Here is a 9,254-nt window from a genome sequence, read left to right as displayed (position 1 = left end):
ATCTCTTAACATTGTGTCTTGGGGTTAATTTGGTTTATTATTATTATTACTGGTACTATTTATTTTCCTAGAACATCTCTATTGTGGAAGAATTTGCTGACCGCAAGAGAATACCATCTTGCAAAACACATCTGTTCCCTCAGTGAATGTTTGCACTGTGTAGGGAATGAGGCAGGGCACTCTACCTGCATCCTTAAAGATAATTAAATAGGCAACTTCTTAGAGGGAAAATCCTATTGACTGCAGCTATGGGCATGTGTCTAAGGGCAGTGGACTATGGAGAGACATTATTTTTATCCATCCATTCACCCGTGCACAGCGCTCTTCGAACCAGGCCCAAGCTCAGCAGTTTTCCCTCAAGTTAGGGAAAGCCATATGCCCAGGCCAGGCTCTGCCTCCTTGAACAAATTCCAATGGCTCTCCCAGCCATGGCCTGGCTGGAGTTGCTGCAAGTAGGCAGCTGACGACTTGTTAATGGCCCCAGCAGCTTTCTGCTCTCGCTCTCCAAAGGGCTGGGTTGCCAATTTCGGTTGGACCTATTCCTGGAGGTTTCATCACTTGATATAATCTTTAATTAAAGATTAATCTTTAAATCCTGGAGACTCCAGGACAATTCTGGAGGGTTGGCAACCGTACAAAAGGCTGACCCTGGGTTGCTCATCCTGTGCCCCGCTCCCAGCCCAGGGCTGACAATGCCCCGAAGAACGGGGCGAGGCTTCCCCCGGCAGCCATAAAACAGGGGCCCTCGGCTGGGAAGTCCAGTAGCAGGACGAGCCACTTCTCGGCCCGGGGCTTCACGGGCTCTGTGGGCTGTCCCTCTCCAGCCCATCGCGGCTGAGGGTCAGAGCCAGCCCCGCGGCGCTCCGGGCCCGCTCGCCCAGCTCCCGGACAGGCCTTTCCGCCCCCGCCCCCGCGGCCCGCCCGGGAAGCCAGCGCCCCCCGCCCCGCGGCTCCCCTGACGTCAGGCCGCCAGCCCGGGCTGGTCCCCGCCTCTCATTGTCAGGAGCCCGAGCCCGGCGGCCCGGAGCCAGCGGGCTGCCTGCAGCTGCGGAGGGCGCCGCGCGGCTCCCAGGAGGAGCCCCCAGGCGGCGAGAGGCGGGACCCGGCTGTCTTGGGAGGAGGCTCCGTCTCCGAGACTCGGGCAAGTTCCCGGCGGGACTCGGGCTCGGGGCCGGGCAAGGGTCTGCGGAGACCCGCGGGGAGCAGGCCGGGTGCTGGGGAGGGGGCGGCAGGAGCCCGGCCGGCTCGGGGTGGAGGGATGCGAGGCGTTCGCTTTGTTCGCGGTGCCAGCGGCAGCCAGGGCGGGTCAGTGGGGGAGCCGCTGCGAAAGGCGCGTTGGGAGCGGGGAGGGGAGGGGAGGCTCCTGCGGGCGCCCCCCCCCCCCCCCCCCGGCAGTTGCTTTGTTAGTGAAACTCCCCCGGAGTCTGGGCTGAAACTTCCAGCCGTAGTTTTCCGGGGGGGGGGCGCCTCGCTCCCGAGCCTGCCCCACCAGCCGCTGACATGCGGTCGGGGGGAGCCGCAGCGTTTCAGTGCTGGGCCGGAGACAGCTCGCGCCCTGCATCACAGCAGGGAGCATGAGCCCAGCAAGTCCCAGCTCCAGGAACTGCTAGCAGCTGGCAGGCGAGCTCTCCTAAGATTGTTTCCTTGGCTGGGGTAATGTTGATTCAGAAATCCCAGCGCCCTTTCGTTTGTCTTTTGCCATTTCTATATAAAATAGATCAGGGAACAAACGCAGGGGCCATACAAAGTCCCCGTGGTTGCCCAAAAGTCCTCGTACTGGACTGTTCCATGGAGGTAGAGTTAACCTTGCGGTGTGAATGAAAAATGGTCTCCAACTGTTGGGTCTGTTACTGAGGAGGATGGTTTAAGCAGAATGTGCATTTTCACAATTTTTAAGGGAAAAACCTCCAATATGCTGGTTGAGCAGGGAATTTAAACGGTTAAATGAGGGAACAAGTAGAGCATTCTTCTGCGTCAGAAATAATTATTTTGATCAGAACCCTCTCCAGGGCAGATCTGTCTGTGCTCGGTTTACTCCGAGGAATTTTCCAAGTTTCTAAAACGAAACCATTTTCCTGACCATGGAAACGTGAACTGCAAATAGTGAACAGAGGCTTCCTGATCAAGCTTGCAGTTGTTTCACCCACCATGATCTTTGACTGATCTAGGCTGTTGTTTGCAGAAGGAGTCCGCTAATGGCTTCTTCTTTCCCTAAGTGCTCAGAGCATTTTCTCACTCGGTTAGCACCAGTTTGTTGGCCGAGGGGCAGCACTGTTACCTTAGAGCAAATGTGTTTAGTATAATATAGGCATCAGAAACATATGTGCACGTTGTCCTAGGAGATCTCAGCATAGCCCTGCTTTAGAGGTATTATGGAACTGGCTAGTGATTGGTTTTCAAGACTTTAAGCAATTTCTGTAGAATTCATTAAACCTTTTTGTAACCAACAAAATGTTTAATACGATATGAAATTCATAACAGGCATTCTGTACTTTAATGCCCAGTATGTTGGATTATATTGTCTCTCTCTGGTTTTTGTTGTTGTTTTATTAGGTGCCCTGAGACCCCAGGCATGGGCACCCTGTAAATAAATGTTCCCGTTGTTTTATTATTATCCCCACTTATTACCTTTTCTAATAGCTCTGTATTAATCTGAATCCCTCCCCCCCCCATCCACTCATCCTTCACTTAGTAATACCTTAATAATACCACCTTTAATAAGACCAATTTAAGGTTTATATTTTATTTTTATTTCAGCTTTTCTGATTTTCCAGAGTTGAGGCTCACTTTGAAAATACTTCAGGGCTTTGCCTCCCTTTTCCCCCCATCCTAAAATCTTGAGGGAAGTCTGTGATTTTAATATTGGAAAACTGATCAAATTTCTTCCTTCTTTTTCTGTTCCCATTTATAATTCTTCCTGAGATGCTACACTTATCGTTTCCAAGTGGTGATTGCTGGTATTTGTATTTAATGTTTGTGGAGCCCTTGCAGAGGGGATATTTCTCCACAGTGGTAAGACACTTTTATTGCAAACTTGCATTGCCAAATCTAAACCAGTTAAGCCAGTTTAAAGACACCCAGATCAACCAATAAGTACATTAGAACTAGGCTTGAAAGGATTAGATTTTAATCAGTAAATGTCAGGAGTAGTTAATTTCTCCTTGCTTACCACACCACAGAAAAAAATAATTGAAATGTACATAGCTAATGAGTTTTTAAAAATCACTTGGGTGTGTGTGGATGTACACGAACATCTAGCGAACATTCCTTTGTGTTGAGGATGCTTAAAATGACACCTTCAGTCCTTCTGAACTATTCTATAGTACTGGAGTTGTATCTGGCCACCAGAGCGCAGGGAAGATGTACTTTTCTGAGCCATTCCTGTATGCTTATTTTGAAGTTCTACACTGTGTTCTGATCATCTGGAATGAGGAATGGGTTACAGCATTTCTCAATACTTGTACAATATGCAAATAAACACACGTTGGTTAAAAATGGCCCTCAGCCACTGAAAGCATATGAATTTACATAATCTGTGCATAGATCATCTAAATGTCTCCATTGTGAGGTAGGTAGGGCCCTACCAATTTCACGGCCATGAAAAATGCGTCACGAACCGTGAAATCTGCTACCCTTACTTCTGTGATCCTGCCTTCAGAGCTGGGCAGCTGGAGAGTGGCAGTTGCTGACTGAGGGCCCAGCTCGGCAGGCAGCAGTGTAGAAGTACGGGTGGCAGTACCGTACCGTACCATACCACGCCATCCTTACTTCTGCACTGCTGTCGTTGTCGGCTCTGCCTTCAGACCTGGACTCCCAGCCTGCAGCCGCCGCTTTCTAGCTGCACAGTCCTGAAGGCAGCGCCACCGCCAGCAGCAGTGCAGAAGTAAGGGTAGCAGTACTGCAACCTCCTCAACAATAACCTTGTGACCACCCGCCCACAACTTTTTTGGGGGTTAGAACCCCTAAAATAACACTGGGAAATTTCAGATTTAAATAGCTGAAATCATGAGATTTTACAATTTTTAAAATCCTATGACACTGAAATTGACCAAAATGGACCATGAATTTGGTAGGGCCCTAGAGATTGGCCATTACTGTCAGAATTCTCTGTGGGTATGCCCACAATAAAGATGACTGTCTTAATGTCTGATCTTTTCCCCACTCTGTCATCCTTACTTAGATATTCATAATAACTGTTCTTACGAGAGAATGGGGGGTAGGGAGGTTAAGCCTTCCAGAAGAGATAAGGAAGAGTCAGAAGGAGAAAGATTTAGAAAACTAGGGTTGATGTATTTTGGGGAGCATCTGGTGGAAGTTTGAGTGTAAGGATTCCTAGCAATAAATCATACACGGAGGTGGCAGGTGGAAACCAGAAAGCACGGGGTTCCTTGTTCGCTCAGTAGTAACTATCTCCTGGGCTGAGAAACCCTTCCACCTTTATAGCTCATTTAGGCCAGGGCACGTTTATTGCTTCATTAACACCCTTAAGTTATCATTAATCATTTTATTTCTGAATACTTCTATGACTGCATTTAAAATAAATAATAAGTAGCAATGGAGAGTTCACTTTTTAAAATTTTCTGATAGTGCAAATTTGTTAATTAAAATTGGGGAAAATGTTTGAAAAGAAATACCAATGTTTTATAGAAATTATTAGTCCTATGCACACAGCTTGCTCCAGTAAAGTCTCTTCCCTCCAGTTTGAAGCCACATTGCTTGATTCTGGTATCCAGGAAGCTGGCTATAAAAATGTTGACAGGATACTCTGTGCTAACTTCTCCCAGTTTGTCTATACTGGGAAAATGTGTTATGTTAGAAAACATGTTATTGAAAACATTTTAACTAACATGATGTTAAATACTACTTGGTTCCTAGTCTATACAGGAACAAGTCTTGTTTAGAAAGTATTAATCTCTAGGGTTAACCACAACCAGACGATAACCATTTAACACAACATGTCCTTATCCACTCTACATGCTAAATCATATTTAACTAAGAGCTCTGTGTAGCTCAGGCTTGTCTCTTTCGCCAACAGAAGTTGGACCAGTAAAAGATGTTACCTCACCCACCTTGTCTTTCTAACATCCTGAGACCAGCACAGCTACAACAACACTGCAAACATATTTAACACCGTGTTAGTGAACACGTTTTAGTTAACACAACGTCTAACAATGATGTATTTTCCCAGTGTAAGCAAGCCTTCTTACATTGTAAATTCACTCCTTTTCATTCAGGCCAGCAATTAGGAAATATGATACATTTGGTATTGATTACATAATCTCTTCAAAAAGTGAAATTAGCATAACTGAACCTATTCACTAAATGAGAATATATTCAGAAACTTGAATCTCTGGTTAAACAAATAATCTTGGCCAGAAATGGTTTTAAACATTTTCTATTATTAATTATGAGTAGTAGTAATAGTTGTGTATTTTGTGGTAGGTAGCTATTATAATACAGGACTTGTGAGGTGTAACAGTTTCTAACAACAGTACAAAAATTGTTTTAAAATTCTAAAATCGTACATATACTTGCTGCCTATACTTGTCATATTACTCATTCACTCTGTTCCAGGCAGGGTCATCTGCCAGGGTGCATGGCTTTTCCCACATCTTCACTGTCCCCTTTGTTGACAGAAGTCTTAATTCAGTCTCTTTTTTCCATAGTTTGGTAAATGTACTAAGAATTCCCATGCATTATTCATATTGTTGGATTGCCATGTTTAAATTTAGAAGCAGCAGCCATTTCATTTACCCTCACTTTGACTTTGTCTCTGGTAGGTTCTGACTACTACTGCTTTTTAACTTTACAAAAGTGAATTTACAAAAACAATTGGAGTGTGCCTAGAAGGGGACTGGGAATCTGAGTTCTGGTTTCTAGAGCTCTAGCAGCCATTGATTCAGTTAGGTGAAAAAAATAATTTAACCTCTGTTGGCTAAAGTTAGGCACCTAAATAAGTGGCCTGATTCCCAAAAGTGCTGAGCACCTTCAGCTCCCATGAAGGTCAAGGGCATTTGTGGTACTCCGCATCTTTGAAAATAAGGCCACTTATTTAAGGGACTAAATATGAATTTAGGTGCCTTACTTTAGCCACCCAAATTTGACAATTCTGGCCTTAACCGCTCTTTGTCTTTGGCCTTTTTTACTCTGAGATTCCAGCTACTGGGGTACCTGCACCAGTGCAAACCCCAAATGTAGACCAGATAAACTGCTATAAACCACAGTTTGTCCTGCTTTTCCTTAGCCCTGCTTGGAAGTCGTCCTAATCGGTAGGGCCCTACCAAATTCATGGTCCATTTTGGTCAATTTCATGATCAGAGGATTTAAAAATCATAAATTTCATGATTTCAGCTACTTAAATCTGAAATTTCACTGTTGTTGTTGTTGTTAACTATCAGAGGAGTAGCCGTGTTAGTCTGAATCTGTAAAAAGCAACAGAGGGTCCTGTGGCACCTTTGAGACTAACAAAAGTATTGGGAGCATAAGCTTTCGTGGGTAAGAACCTCACTTCTTCAGATGCAAGTCATGACTTCTGTTAGTCTCAAAGGTGCCACAGGACCCTCTGTTGCTTTTTACTGTTGTTGTTGTTGTTTTAGGGGTCCTGACCCAAAAAAAGAGTTATGGGGGGAGTTGTGGTACTGTTATCCTTACTTCTGCACAGCTGCAGGAAGCGGCGCTGCCTTCAGAACTGTGCAGCTGGAGAGCGGCAGCTGCAGGCTGGGAATCAAGCTCTGAAGGGTTAGGGTTAGGATGTAAATAATATCATTTGATTAGAACATATATCTTTTTAGTATTATACCCAACTACCAATCAGCCTATCAACCAGAGTGATACGTTTCAGTTGTAGTCACTGCAGGATAAGCATATGAGGACAGCTAGTTCTATGCACTGGAGCATTAGGCTAACTCTCCAGGTTGTACTCAGTCTCTGAAGTTCATTATGTTATTGTACAAAGAACCATCCTAGGACAGAACTTGGATCAGATATTTATTGGGTTAATAAGGCCAGGGCCACCCCAGAGCAAGGCTACCAAATATAGACCTGTCAAATGTTCAAAATATCCATCAATAGGAGTGTGTTTATATAAGTTATGCTAGACAGATTTGCAGCTGGTGTAAAGTGGCATATTTCTCTCAATCTCAATGGAGCTAAGGTGGCTTACATTATCTGAGAATCTGGCCCTAAGTTTGTAAAATTGGCTGCATTTCCCAGTTGCAGTATTTCAATTTACTACTTATGTTGTTACAGCTTTGGACAGTCTCTATTTGGGCAAGTTTTCTGTTGTTCTGAAAAGCATATCCTTTGTGTTTTCTGACTTTTCTGTACTAAAACTGTTTACTATAATCTTGCATTAACATAGCTGTTTGCATATTGTTAAATAAAGGGGGGGGACCCACAAAACTAAATTGCAAAGGGAGAGAAAAAGAATAAATGCATGTGGGTCAGTTTATGTCAAATCAATCTGGGAGCAACACTGGGGTTTGGATTCATTTAATAGCTTTGAGCACTCGTACACTCCACTTGTCCACCTCAAAAAGCTGTACCAATATTAACCAGTAAATTCTCACAATTGCCCTGAGGCACCTAAGTATCATTAGCTGCATTTTGTAGATGGGAAGACCGAGGCAGGTAAAATGACTTATCCAAGGCCACAGAAAGAGTCTGTGTTAGAGCCAGGGTTAGAATTCAAGAGTTCCCATTTCCCAGTCACTAGATCATGCCTCCAGATTTGTGTAGGGTTGGCACAAAAACTGATCACTTAAATCCCCATGGAAGATCACAGAATTTTTATGATTCAGCTGCACTTTGGAAAATTGGCATCTGCCAACATAGACCATGGCAGCATTAATATCTGCCCTACCATACATGTTTGCTTACTTGTCTGTGCCACCATGTTGCTTTTCTTGTGACTTTGAACAGCACAGTATCATTCTTGCCAGCATAGATTAGTGCATGTGCCAAGCACAGTTCTGCTTTTGCACAACTGCCAACCCTGTGGAGCAGAAGCACCCACCCTTGCCCAGCTCTCTGCATATAGATCCCAATCCCCTGTGGGCAAGGGAAGAGGGAGCAATGCTACAGGGCTTACATCTCCCACTCTTTCATACCTCTTGGGACCAAGGGTAATGTGCAGCGTTTTTGCCCCTTCCAGCCATGATGGGGACAGTTTGGGCTTTAGTCTGTTTAATCTATCGTTCGTATACCAACACATGCATCCAAATAGCTAGAACTGTGAACTTACTTAGCCAGTTGTTCTCAAAGCAATAGATTTGTGGGTTTTTGTTTTGTTTGGTGTGGTGTTTGTTTTTTTTTTTTTTTTTTTTAAGGCCAGACTTAACCAGTATGGTGGTCTAGGGCTAGGCTGATCCCTTGCATAACACAAGCAGGAGAACCTCACTCAGTATGAAACTTGCCTGACAAGCCTTCATTGAGGACTATCCACACACTGAAGTTTTAAATTTCAACCCTTTTTGTGTTATGTGAGCAAGAAAAACTTTTTTTAAATTGGAAAAGTTATTTGTTTTGGATTTTGTCATGAACACTTAGTTCAGAAATGGCTGGACCGATTTTATTCATACTTCCTAAAAATTGCTTTAGGGCTGGGACCAAAACTTTCAGTGAATAAGGAATATTTCTGAGCAAGGAATGAGCGCCTATAAGGGACGGTTAGAATGACAGGGCCTTCTCAACTTTACTGTTGTATTTAGTACTGAGACTCCTGCCATCTAGGCATTTTGCTCAGTTGGTTCTGTGTTTTCTTGTATAACTTGATCTTTTACAATAGGTTCTAAAGAATTTATTAAGTATTATGTTCTCAGTTAGTAGAGGGGATGGTATGATGAGATTTCCTATCATGGCATGTGGCCCATCTGTGACTGCTAGTAGCAAATATTTCCAACGGCTGGTGATGGGACACTAGATGGGGAGGGCTCTGAGTTAATACAATGAATTCTTTCCCAGGTGTCTGGCTGCTGGGTCTTGCCCGCATGCTCAGGGTATAACTCATTGCCATATTTGGGGTTGGGAGGGAATTTTTCTCCAGGTCACATTGGCAGAGACCCTGGGGTTTTTTTTGCCTGCCTTGTTGGCCTGAGCCTCTCACTGGTTTGAACTAAAGTCAATGGTGGATTGGATTCTCTTTAACTTAAAGTCTTTAAATCATAATTTGAGGACTTCAGTAACTCAGCCAGAGGTTCTGGGTCTATCACAGCAGTGGGTGGGCAAGGTTCTGTGGCCTGTACTGTGCAGGAGGT

The 9,254-nt window shown here is 44.5% G+C and overlaps 1 protein-coding gene across 1 annotated transcript in view; it reads left to right on the top strand.

Annotated features, from left to right (window-relative positions):
- The first annotated feature begins 1,574 nt into the window (after nucleotides 1-1,574).
- Nucleotides 1,575-9,254, top strand: part of LUZP1 (leucine zipper protein 1) — a 79,344-nt gene continuing 71,664 nt past the window's right edge. Inside the window, exon 1 of the mRNA XM_054011866.1 lies at nucleotides 1,575-1,653. The gene's annotated coding sequence lies outside the window, so the exon portion shown is untranslated. The remainder of the gene's footprint in view (nucleotides 1,654-9,254) is intronic.

The sequence above is a fragment of the Malaclemys terrapin genome, chromosome 22 (assembly GCF_027887155.1).
Source record: "Malaclemys terrapin pileata isolate rMalTer1 chromosome 22, rMalTer1.hap1, whole genome shotgun sequence".
NCBI classification, from domain to species: domain Eukaryota; kingdom Metazoa; phylum Chordata; order Testudines; family Emydidae; genus Malaclemys; species Malaclemys terrapin.
This window is presented reverse-complemented; position numbering and strand designations above follow the sequence as displayed.